The following is a 13,158-nucleotide window of genomic DNA, read 5'->3' on the forward strand; positions in this document are numbered from 1 at the left end:
TTTTTGAGTAATCTGTGTCCCTAACAAATATTTAGTTTTATTGATAAAGCTGATATAGATTACTGTTTTTCCTTTTAGACAGAATCATAACATAACTACTACCAGATGTGCTGCACAGTCTTTCTTTAGCAGTTATTTTCAGAGCACAACTAGACAACGTGTTTTTAAACATGTATTTAATAAAATAAAACTCTGAACACGAGTTTTATTGTTTGTCTGTCAATATTTCCAGCACTTCTGACATTGGTATTTGAACAGGAAGGGTGCTGTGACGTCATAAGGTGGCGTTTGAACGGGACTTTTATTTTGGAGGGGTGCCGTGACGTCACAAGGCTGCGTCGCGCTCCTGCGTCTGTGATTCGGCTGAAGAAAGGTTTGTTTTCTTTCAGAGTTTTTAAGTCAACGCTAACGATGTAGAATGAGTTAATTATTGTTTAATGTAAGACTGTAGTGATCTGACGTTAATGTTCGTTATTTGCTGGAGTAAAGCGCATCAGTAACTGAGTAAAAGAGAAGCCGCTTCTCATTTCTCTCTCGATATCGTGAATCATTTTATAGTAAAAATATGAATGAAAAAGTGACGGAGAATCACCTGAAAGAAACATTAGAGCGTTTTCATCTGAATATAGGTTACAGATACTCTTTCTGTGAAAAATAATTATACATTTATATGTTTCTCTCTTCAGACAAGAGATTGTTGGACGTTTTCTGATTTCTGATCATTAAAATTTAATTCAGAGTAGCCCTGAACTAATTAATAGTCTTCTCTTAAAAAAAAGGTTGTGAGAAACGATTGTAACTTTGAAATTAAATTTTAAAAGTAATGATGGAGAAACTGAGCTTTTAGAAACTCCTTGTTGTTTTAAACACTGATTAAGGCACTCAAATAACCGCATGCTCACGACAAAACTGTAAATAACAAACCGTTTTTACAAACCAACTGCAAATAAAGTCATTGAAGTGTAATCTAATGACTGTAATCTACCGATCATTTAGTTTACCTGCTGAAGCAACTGAGATCCATGTGATACACGATTATAAAGATGGCGTTTATTAAAGAGGAAAGTGAAGACTTCAGGATTGAAGAAGTATTCAGTCTGAAACAAGAAGAGACTGAGGAACAAACAGGTTGGTTTTATATTTTTCAAGAATGTCTTGTCAGTGTCCAAATTTAAGTGGTTTTATTTGAAATGGAGCCTCATGTATAAACACTTGTTGAGATCACATTACCAGACAAATACTAAATGATATAATAAAAAGAAAACAAAGATAGAATACAAAAAGATTAGGGAAGCAAGTGTTAGTTTTTTTTTTTTTTTTTTTTTTAAGAAAACAAGTAGTTAGTAAATAAATAAATAGAGTGCAAGTCTAAAAGGGGCAAGTTTTCATGTGTTTTTAGCCGATTCTTGAAGATGGCTAAGGACTCAGCTGCTGGGATTGAGTTGGGCAGGTCATTCCACCAGGAGGGAACGTTTAATGGAAAAGTCTGTGAAAGTGATTTTGTGCTTCTTTGGGATGGACAATCAAGCGACGTTCACATGCAGAACGCAAGCTTCTAGAGGGCACATAAAACATACATTTATATAAATGTATCTGTATACAATAAAACCACAATACCAACTACCAATAGGTCTCTGGCTGACAGCAAAAAATTATTTTGAGGTATATATATATATATATATATATATATATATATATATATATATATATATATATATTTATATTTATATTTATTTCACAATATGATGTAAATCCAGCCCTGTACATGATACTGATTTTTGTTTGCCAAATTGGTTTGGAACAGTTGTTGAATAAACAACCAAACTGAACTATTATGCCTGTCTATCTGCTTGACTGACAGTTGTATTGATCACTGAGAGAGCATTGACTTGGTATGATGTTGGTTCAATATAAAAAATATTTTTTTATTAATTTTTTATAGAAATAGATTAGATTAGACTACTTTTGTCATGTTGTTGTAGCTTAGCTTGCTACATTTCACAGGGCTGTAGCTTTAGTGTAGTGAAGCTTCATTTAACGAAGAGCAACTGTTAGCTTAGCTCACCACATTTTCCAAGTAGCTTGCCCAACACTGCCTTTTAATATGGGTTTGGAAGAATTTAAAGTCCAGCCTTGTGGTTTGCTTTGAACCTTTTAGTGAATATTAAGCAGCTCCCTCACAAACATTACAGCCCTGTCACATTCAATCATACCTACAATTTCTTTCCCTTTCCATTTACATCATTAACTCCTTATCCCATCCTCATTTATAGGTCTAGAAACTGTGGTGGTCTGCTAATCATACCAGACCTGGTTTGTGTTGATCTGAAATCTTTTGTTTCATTCCAGTATGTTTTGGCGCATTGTACTGTGTCACTTCTTGTACCTTTTCACAAAATGTATTTAGTTATCATTTCAAATACACTTTAACCCAAAATACAAACACTAGTAGACTCAAGTGTTCTACAAGTGGTAACTAAATGCATTTTTTAAATACAGAGACAGACTGTTAAAAGCACATTTTAGTTCATATTCATGGTGTCCCAAAATAGCAGAGCTGAGTTGACTTAGATGATTTTAAGTTTATCTTAAGAAGTACTAGGGCTGTGCAATGTATCAAATTATCACAAACGTACATATCGCAATATGCATATCGCTACAGCTTGCAATATTTGGGGCCATGAACAAAAGACAGAGAAAATCACTTCATCGCTTTTGCCTAAATAACTTTTGTAGCTTAAATAAGAATCCGTGAGTTCATAGAGTGAAGACTAAGCAGTGTTTTATTTTTCCTTTGTATTATTCAGTCATAAACTGGTGTTAAAATGACTACACTAAAGTTAAAATGACATTTTTATTTAATGCTTGAGTAATGCACTACCGTTCACTTTCAGAAGTTGTAGTGGTGCTTTCTTCTCACAAAAAGTGAAACATGTATGCTAGTTAAATTAGAATCAGAATGAGCTTTATTCACCAAGTGTGTGCAAACACAAGGGATTTGTTGTGGTTTTACAGGAACTCTTCATACATACATACATAACCATATAAATAAATACTGTATATATGACACTAGATAGTTATGGAAGTTCAAAGAACTGACTCAGTAACAGTAGGGTTTCATATGAGCCTGTGGCAATTAAAGCATTATCGTATCAGATATCGATTATTGCCTTCATTTTAAGAGTTATCACATTTTTCTTTAATATCGCACACCCCTTTGTACTATAGAGCCATTTTTAGTATATTAAAGGGTTAGTTCACCCAAGTTCATGCTCAAAATATCCATATTCAAAATGTAATAACTCTAATCTAGCTTGCGCTAACAGTTGTACACAGAATTGGCTCCGGGCGGATGATGTATGAGGTCAGCGTTGCGCCTGCGCCGGTGAGTCTCGTGAAAACCAGTGTTTGTTTACAGGATCAAAGGAAGCAAAGTTTCCTTACTTTAGCAAAATAAAACCAGTCTCCTCTTGACTTATATCGAAATCCTCTGACATTCTTCTTTACAAATCCTCATTTTGTACTTCTAATTAGTGACCGTAGTTTTGTTTTGATCTCTCTGCTGCATTTCCGCGTTGTTTTGGTTTGATCTCTCCGTGCATTTCCGCGTGCATCACTTCTGAGCGGCGCATGCGCAACGCAGACCTCATACATCATCCGCCCGGAGCTGCTTCCGTGTACAACTGTTGGTACAAGCTAGATTAAAGTGATTATTACATTTGAATATGGATATTTTTCTTAAGAAATGCATTGGTTGGCTATAGGAGGCCTTTTGTTCACCCCCCGGAGCCATGTGAGAGATATTTTTATTTTTATGGATAGGCGCTTTTTATTTAATTTCTTTTAGACTGATGCATGCAACACCCGCTGACTGCTATAATAGAGCTTAAAAGATCAAAGACTATTTTTAATATAACTCCAACTGGATTCGTCTGAAAGAAGAAAGTCATATACACCTAGGATGCCTCGGGGGTGAGTAAATCGCAGCCTAATTTTCATTTTTGGGTAAACTAACCCTTTAAGTACAAAATGAATGTGTGAAAATAGAGTGCTTTAGGGTTGGAGCTAAATTCTGCAGGAAATTGGGAAAAATTGAAAAACCCCGGGCTCAGAGTTTATAGGAGCTTGGAACCTTGGAGCAACAACCTAGCTTGGCGCACTTCTTTGTTTTAGAGAGAACCTATTTAATCTTTCTTGAGAAGGAGGGGTCTGCAAATTGGTGCCTTTCAGATCCAGCATTTTGATTAGCGTAAGTCATAACCCTCAAACTCGATCTTAAAAGAGATTGAAGTTGATGACAAGAGGCATGTTTCACAAAACTAGTTTACCAAATAAACCAGGCTAATTTCAGTTAATTGGACTGGACTGACAAATGATTTGGTTCCATAAAGCAAATTGAACATAAATCAAGCTCATTCACTGTGGCAACTTATGCTGGGAAAATAACCTGGGCTGTTTTTCCCAAAAGTATCATAAGCCTAAATTGATCGTAGATCCATTGGTGGCAATGGGTCTACGATGTACTTGCGCTTGCAATGCTTTTGGGAAACGCAGCCCTGGTCTGAGGCAGGCTAACTGTCAGGCTAAGCTAACACTGACCAATAGAGACACATTGAAAAATAGAAAAACATTGAGTTTCTGCGTCTTCCTGGTCTGTGTTTTTGATAGGCACATTCAAGACTCATTCAGGACATGCATGATAGTGCCCCCTAGTGTATAATAGAGAGAACGCAGAAACCCGAAAAAATCCTGTGTAGAAAGCGTTGTCTCATGTTGGGTTATTTCAAGTCAGAATTTGGACTTTTATTCCCACTTTTCTGAGTGTCTTTTATAAAACAGGCTTCGGATGTGCTGGATGCATCGAAAAGCTTTCCCGATCTGACTCTGGATATCGCCTCTACAGTGATGACTGGCACGGCTGTAGGTCCGATCTTCATGATCTTTGATTTTTCCAGGCTGATATGCAGGCCGATCTTAAGTCAAGTCAAGTCATCTTTATTTATATAGCGCTTTAAACAAAAAAAATTGCGTCAAAGCAACTGAACAACATTAATTAGGAAAACAGTGTGTCAATAATGCAAAATGACAGTTAAAGGCAGTTCATCATTGAATTCAGTGATGTCATCATGCAGCTCAGTTCAGTTTAAATAGTATCTGTGCAATAATTTGCAATCAAGTCAACGATATCGCTGTAAATGAAGTGTCCCCAACTAAGCAAGCCAGAGGCGACACCAGCAAGGAACCAAAACTCCATCAGTGACAGAATGGAGAAAAAAACCTTGGGAGAAACCAGGCTCAGTTGGGGGGCCAGTTCTCCTCTGACCAGACGAAACCAGCAGTTCAATTCCAGGCTGCAGCAAAGTCAGGTTGTGCAGAAGAATCATCTGTTTCCTGTGGTCTTGTCCCGGTGGTCGTCTGAGACAAGGTCTTTACAGGGGATCTGTCTCTGGGGCTCTAGTTGTCCTGGTCTCCGCTTTCTTTCAGGGCTGTAGAGGTCCTTTCTAGGTGCTGATCCACCATCTGGGCTGGATACATACTGGATGCGGGTGACTGCAGTGACCCTCTGACTTGGATACAGACTGGATCTGGGGGCTATGGTGACCTCGGAATAAGAGAGAAACAGACTAATATGAGCGTAGATGCCATTCTTCTAATGATGTAGCAAGTACATCGGGTGGGAAGTGTTCCCGGTTCCGGTTTACCTAATTAATGCAGCCTAAAAATCCTTTAACGGATTTGGATATTAGAAGTGTATTAGTATGTTATGTGTAAGCCAGGTTAAAGAGATGGGTCTTTAATCTAGATTTAAACTGCAAAGAGTGTGTCTGCCTCCCGAACAATGTTAGGTAGGTTATTCCAGAGTTTAGGCTCTAAATAGGAGAAGGATCTGCCGCCCGCAGTTGACTTTAATATTCTAGGTATTATCAAATTGCCAGAGTTTTGAGAACGGAGCGGACGTGGAGGACTATAATGTAACAAGAGCTCGTTCAAATACTGAGGTGCTAAACCATTCAGGGCTTTATAAGTAATAAGCAAGATTTTAAAATCTATACGATGTTTGATAGGGAGCCAGTGCAGTGTTGACAGGACCGGGCTAATATGATCATACTTCCTGGTTCTAGTAAGAACTCTAGCTGCTGCATTTTGGACTAACTGGATTTGTTTACTAAGCGTGCAGAACAACCACCCAATAGAGCATTACAATAGTCTAACCTTGAGGTCATAAACGCATGGATTAACATTTCTGCATTTGACATTGAGAGCATAGGCCGTAATTTAGATATATTTTTGAGATGGAAAAATGCAGTTTTACAAATCCTAGAAACGTGGCTTTCTAAGGAAATGTTGCTATCAAATAGCACACCTAGGTTCCTAACTGATGACAATGAATTGACAGAGCAGCCATCAAGGCTTAGACAGCGTTCTAGGTCATTACATGCAGAGCTTTTAGGCCCTATAATTAACACCTCTGTTTTTTCAGAATTTAGCAGTAAGAAATTACTTGTCATCCAGATTTTATTATCGACTATGCATTCCGTTAGTTTTTCAAATTGGTATGTTTCGCCGGGCCATGAAGAAATATAGAGCTGAGTATCATCAGCATAACAGTGAAAGTGAGATAAGACTTAAACTGTGCTAATGCTTGTTCACAAATGGCAGTATAATTCTCATGCTGTCCAAATGAATGTTGTGCTGGAAAATAAAACTTTGGTCGTGCTCTGTTTCGCAAGGAGTTTGATAACTGCCAGGTTGAATGTTTGAAAGAAAAGAGTTACTGAGATTACAAGTAACACCTTTTTCATTAGTCTTTTTTCCAGTAGACTTTGATGCTTTAAACTGTTTTTGTATTTTTCTTCTAGACCTGATTGAGGAGAGTCAAGAGCTGAAGGATTTGGAAAAGAAAAAGCAGAATGAGAAAGATCATGATTTAAAAATTGGAGAAAAGATGGAATCTAACAGTTTTTTCATCTGCCATCTTTGTGGAAAGAGTTTCAGTCGAAAACAAAACCTTACGCTCCACATGAGAGTTCACACTGGAGAGAGACATTTTAACTGTAAACAGTGTGGAAAGAGTTTCACTCAAAGTGGAACCCTTAAAATTCACATTAGAATTCACACCGGAGAAAAGCCTTATACTTGCTCTCAGTGTGAACAGAGATTTGCACATAAAGGCAACCTTAATTCCCACATGAGAACTCACAGTAAAGACAGCTCCTTCACCTGCCAACAGTGTGGGAAGAATTTCTATCAAAAACAAAACCTAGCAGTCCACATGAGGATTCACACCGGAGAGAAGCTTTGCACTTGCACTCAGTGTGGAAAGAGTTTTACTCATAAAGGCAACCTTAATTCCCACATGAGTACTCACACCGGAGAAAAGCCTTATACTTGCTCTCAGTGTGGACAGAGATTTGCACATAAAGGCAACCTTAATTCCCACATGAGGATTCACTCTGGAGAGAAGCCTTACTTGCATTCAGTGTGGAAAGAGTTTTGCTCATAAACACACTCTTAATAAACACATGTTAAGTCACACAGGAGAGAAGCGGTTCACATGTGCTCAATGTGGAAAGAGTTTTGCTCATAAACACACTCATAATAACCACATGAGAACTCACACAGGAGAGAAGCCGTTCACATGTGATCAATGTGGAAAGAGCTTCACAACAGAACTAAGCCGTAGATATCACATGACCATTCACACCGGAGAGAAACAGTTCATATGTGGTCAATGTGGAAGGAGTTTCACACATAAAGCAGGCCTAAAATACCACATAAGGACTTACTCAGGAGAAAAATGTTTTATATGTCATCTATGTGGAAAGAGTTTTAGTCATGAATGTGGTCTAAAAATTCACATGAGAGATTCACACTGAAGAGAATTTCTTCACCTGCAAACCTGAGTGAACGTTCACACTGCTGAGTGTGGGACAAATCTGATTGTACACCTTCTTTTATTTTCATCATTCACCTCTGTCTACATTATCCACCCATGTTATCTTGAGGCTACATCTGACCATCTCCTGTGCTGTAGTTTCAACTAATAAACATTTATATTTACATTTAGTCCAAATGAACTTAGAAATTTTGTAAGCAACATTTATTTAAATAAATAATTGAATTGAATAGAAAAGGAATATCGAACAAATGTGTGTGTGTGTGTGTTTATGTATGTATATGTATATACAATAGGTGGACAACCAGAATGGGTTATACTGCCGCAGGGCTCCAGTTAACTGCAAGTCAGTCGCGTGTTAAAATCATTCACAAAACTACCACCAGGTGGCACAAAGGGACGGATTGCGAACTGAATGCAATTGTAACATAGACTGTAAAAAAAATAATATGGGATGTAGTGTCCGGACGACCCATAAAATAGCAACAAAGTGTGCAGAGCGGGCCGTCGCCATCTTGGCAGCGCGTCATCCCGGATAATCGATAACAGGATTGCTAACCATCCTTAAAACGGCATTAGCACAATTTCACTCAGTGGCCACGTTAATTATGCAGAAACTATAATTTTTAAACGGAGTTATAAAAAAATGAGTCTGAGGCAAAATTAGCAGTCTACACCATCATCATTTTTTGAACCAGGCTGTAAACATGAATGACCATTTTAACATGGGGAAATGGCGCCTACCTGCAGCCAGCCTGTTGTTATTTTTAGTCAGTTCATTATTGGGCTTCACGATAGAGCCTCTCTCTCTCTCTTTCTCTCTCTCGCTATATATATAACATTGTAACATCCTTATAAACCATTAGATATATATATAGTAATATCAAAAATTAGAGGGATCTGAGGCTACATCTACACATCAAAATAAAAGAATGACCTTTACACAAAGGCTCCTACTGCATGCTGTTGTTATTAAACAGTCATTACTTAATAGGCCTCTCTCTCTCTCTCTCTCTCTCTCGCTATATATATATATATATAAACACACATTAAAAGCTAAATGTTTTCATTTGCATATTTTTTTTAACCAAGAATGAACCAGAGTGAAATGAGAACGGTCCAGCATTTAGAAATAATTCTTTGCTATTCTCTGCTATTGTTCTTGATTTTTCAAACTGCTAACACTTTGAATTTTCGAATTATGCCTTTACTGTGTGACCAAAAATTGAGTATTATCTGTTTCAGCTGTTTGATCTATTTGATTTGAGAATTTGGTTGCGCACGTGCCTCACGCGCACATATTCACTGGAAGCAGTTGTTCACCGAGCCATTCGGTGTGAGCAGTGGTCCACTTTGGCATATTTTTGCTCTATTTCTTTTTTTTTAAGGGGTTATGATTTTTTCTGTCGATACTGAAACACGGGGGAACTACATATTTATTATTTTACCTAATGAATAAGAAGTTTAGCTTCAACACATGGGACAACAACAGACTGCGTCATCGAATATGGAATATGGTTTGGATTTCTCCCATATAAGAATGAGAGAGCCCGAAATCACCTTACCTTATGTTCCACGCTTGTTAAATTATTATTATTCATTATTAACATGAACTATTATTTTGAATCAATAGCTAAGCCACTATATTATTATACTACTGACCATAATATAAAATAAAAAAAAACATGTCATGACCCCTTTGAAAAGCCTATATATTTTACTAATTCTTGAATTTGTTCTGATAAATTTTTTTATATTTAAAGTGAAGGATTTGTTGTTCAAAGTGAAGGGAACTAAAAATAAAATGGTATTTTTAGTTGGTACATACAGTTAGCCCTATAACATTATGTAGTGCCGGCAAACACACCCGGAGCAGTGACTTCTCACCGGTGCCTATTCCTGACGGTTTTAGAGGACAATTACTCCTTGTCGCTCCCCTGTCATTTCAAAGAATAGTACAACAGCAAACGCGACAAGTATAAAAGCTTCGTCTGTTTGGGAAGGTGCGCTCGCAGTCAGCGGAGCCAGGCAAAAGTATAAATCCTTTGAGTGCACGGCGACTTGCGTGTTTGTTGTCATCTTCTAAATGCCGCGAGTGGGGACTTGAGGAAACATGACATCTGGTTGGCGTTTGTGTGAAAACAGAAGCAGCTTAATGCAAAAAATAATAATAATAATGACTAAATGAGACGAAATTAACATTAAAACATTTAGTTTCGTTTTGGTCAACGAAAATGAAAGTGTAAAAATAGACTTAAATTCAATTTAGATATTAAAAAATATACACCTATTTGCTTAAAGTTGTCTGTGTTTGATGCGTTAATCCAGCCATTTTAGCATAATTCCATTTTTGGCCATATTTTGTAAACCACATTTAGTCCCTCTCGTTTTTATTCGTCAACGATATTGCATTTGTACATTTGGGATTACACTCATCGTCACATGACCTAAACGAGAACAAATTTACATTGCGTCTCGTCTCGTTTTTCGTCACATGATAAAGGTTCGTTGACAACGATATTTAGTCATAATTTTCGTCACATGACCAAAGCGCAACACTAGTTTTAATTGCTAATCAATTATTTAATTATAAATAAATTTCCTTTTCCATTTCTGAAAACCAAGCACCCGTTTTTTTCCTTTTCCATTTCTGAAAACCAAGCACCCATTTTTTTTTTCTTTTTTATATCTATTATTCGCTCGCATATCTCCTACAACTGAGGGTTTTTTTGTTTGTTTTTTTAGGAAGGTGCCGCTGTCGGGGAGTCAAAAGATAATTACATCAACATTAGAGTTGCCAATTAACTTCAGAAATGGAAAATTAGGGCTTATTGAGATTCTTTCTTTTATTCTTTATTTATGATGTTTATTCTTGTAGAAAATAAGTGTCTATTCTTTAAGAAAATAAGGGACAGAATAATTTGTAATGTATAATAATATAGGCCTATATCTGCCTGCAGTTAAAAAGTTATCATATTTGTTTTGCTTCACCCATTTATGTACGCTACAATTATTCTAAAAAAAAAAAATAACTAAAGAATGGCATAAAAAAATGCCATCGGCATGAGTAAATTTTACCATTATAGAATTGGGGTAGTAATTTAAGAGGTGAACATACTGTAAAAATACAAATGGCATGGGATTTTAAAGCATAACAACTAAAGGTCTATGAAACGTTAGTCAATAAAGCATTTTTTTTAAACAATGGCACTTATACTTATAAAAATAAAATACAATAAAAAGAACACTGAGAGTGAATAAAATAAATTGAATACTTTCAATGAAAGAACAGTTAGAGAGTGTAGTTTTCTTCTGGTGTTTGGATTTGTACTTCAATATAATGAGGTCCAAATTTAAGAATAGCCTACACTATTTTTTTTTAACTCTCTATTTAACAGCATGAACTTACAATGAAATACGTCTTCTTTCAGGTGGACTGAAAGTTTTCCTGCCTTGCTAAATGTTGGGCTCATGATCAATAATTGTATTCGCCTCAAACTGATTTTGTAAAATCAAAACTTGCTGATGGTGAAGCTGGGTCAGTTAGCGCGCGCGCTGTGAAGCGGGAGCAGCTGGCAGAGGATTCCGCTTGGTCTTAAAGCCTTCCTCAAACGCCTACGTTCACAAATAACTATGATTTATGCAAAAATAATGATTAATTATCAATTTGTTATTATTATGGTCTGGTGAAAATACTAATATGGGTTGCAAGAAAATTATGAATAAAAAGAGTAGGGCTGCTGTGAGTGCAGGCATATTTCAACTCAGTAGCATGACAACACACCGTTCCTGGCAGCCAAAAAAACAGACCGAATTCAGTTCAGCTGGAGGGGGTTGGTTTTTTGGGGTAGTTCTTTATAGCTTGTAGGGGTTGAAATAAAGGTGTGAACCTCTTGCTCTTTCATATGGTTAGTGTCTTAAGAGGGTTTCAAACTTGAAGAGCAGGTTTAGGAAAAGTAGGAAAAATGCCTCCTCATTTTGGTTTTAGGACAACTTTGAAGAAAGGTTTTGATCCACTTCAAATGTTGACTACTGTTTAGCGCAATATAGTTTATTAGTTTTTGGGAAATACACATGAATTACGGACATGACAAAAAACACCAGAGTTTTTGGGAGACAATATATTTTGTAGACTTTCTGTGATTTACAATGCACAAACCAGAAGCAACAATATCTGCAGAGAAGGGTTGGCCATTCTCAAAACTTCTGTTTTTGTGTTTCAGAGGAAAAATCTTTGTTAAAGCATCTCTCCATTACGGACCGCTTTGAAAGCAGAATTTATGCAAATGCATATAATAAAAAGCTTTAAAACATTAACAGAGCTGTCTAGAGGGTATTTAATAGGTCTGCCCCCACGTAAGATTTTTCTAGTTACTAGTCGTTCATTTGTCATTATTCAACTAATCTCAGGTTTATATTAAATTGACATCTATAATCCATAATGAGCCTTAATATATTCCGCGCTCAAGCACATGCTGAAGTTTGCCACAAAGCACAGGCAGAAGTAGCCTAATAATTATGAAAAAGGAGACATTTTAATTATTTATTAATAAACAAATGTTTTCTTGTCAGCTGCAAGATGAAATTCACAGTGCTGACTCTCTTCACATGGACGCGCCTTTAAAGAGAAATGCAACCTTCACAGATTACATAATGCTTTCGTTTTGAATTGGTTCGTTTTAAAAGACATTTCAAGCTTTCTATAGATATATTTCTCATGTATGTGAAACACCACAATTTTAAGTTATTTCATTATCAGGAAAAAATTCAATTGATCGAGAGTGCGCCTCCCTGTCATGCATGTGCATTAATAATTTAATAACACTTGAATATGAATAATAATTCACATTTTGCATATGCATTACAAAGTAAATAATTTTTTACATGCAATTATCCAAAATAAAACCAAACAAGATTTGTGATGAAGATAAAATATGTGGACAAATAAGAATAAATGCTGTGCGTCGCACTCAGCTTCATGTGCGCTGCGCAAATCTTGCACTCTGATATTTTAAGGAATATGATACAGAACTGCATTTAAATGTACAATCAATTAATCTATTTATTTTTTTACTTTACTTGCTTTCATATAATTTAAGATGGCTCCCTTTAAAATCACTGAAGTTGTCAATTAATGAAGCTCTTTTTTACATATTGTAATGAGAGTTGAGTATAATGAGAGAACTTGAGTTTTAAACGTGAGGACGTTTATTAATCAGTCCATTCTTTAGAGTTTCAATGATTTAGCTAAATCGTGCAGG

At 36.4% G+C, this 13,158-nt stretch overlaps 1 pseudogene; it reads left to right on the forward strand.

Moving 5' to 3' along the window:
- The first annotated feature begins 477 nt into the window (after positions 1 to 477).
- On the forward strand, positions 478 to 8,149 carry LOC109074683 (annotated as a pseudogene).
- The last annotated feature ends 5,009 nt before the right edge of the window (positions 8,150 to 13,158 follow it).

This window comes from Cyprinus carpio, unplaced genomic scaffold (genome assembly GCF_018340385.1).
Source record: "Cyprinus carpio isolate SPL01 unplaced genomic scaffold, ASM1834038v1 S000006585, whole genome shotgun sequence".
Lineage (NCBI taxonomy): Eukaryota > Metazoa > Chordata > Actinopteri > Cypriniformes > Cyprinidae > Cyprinus > Cyprinus carpio.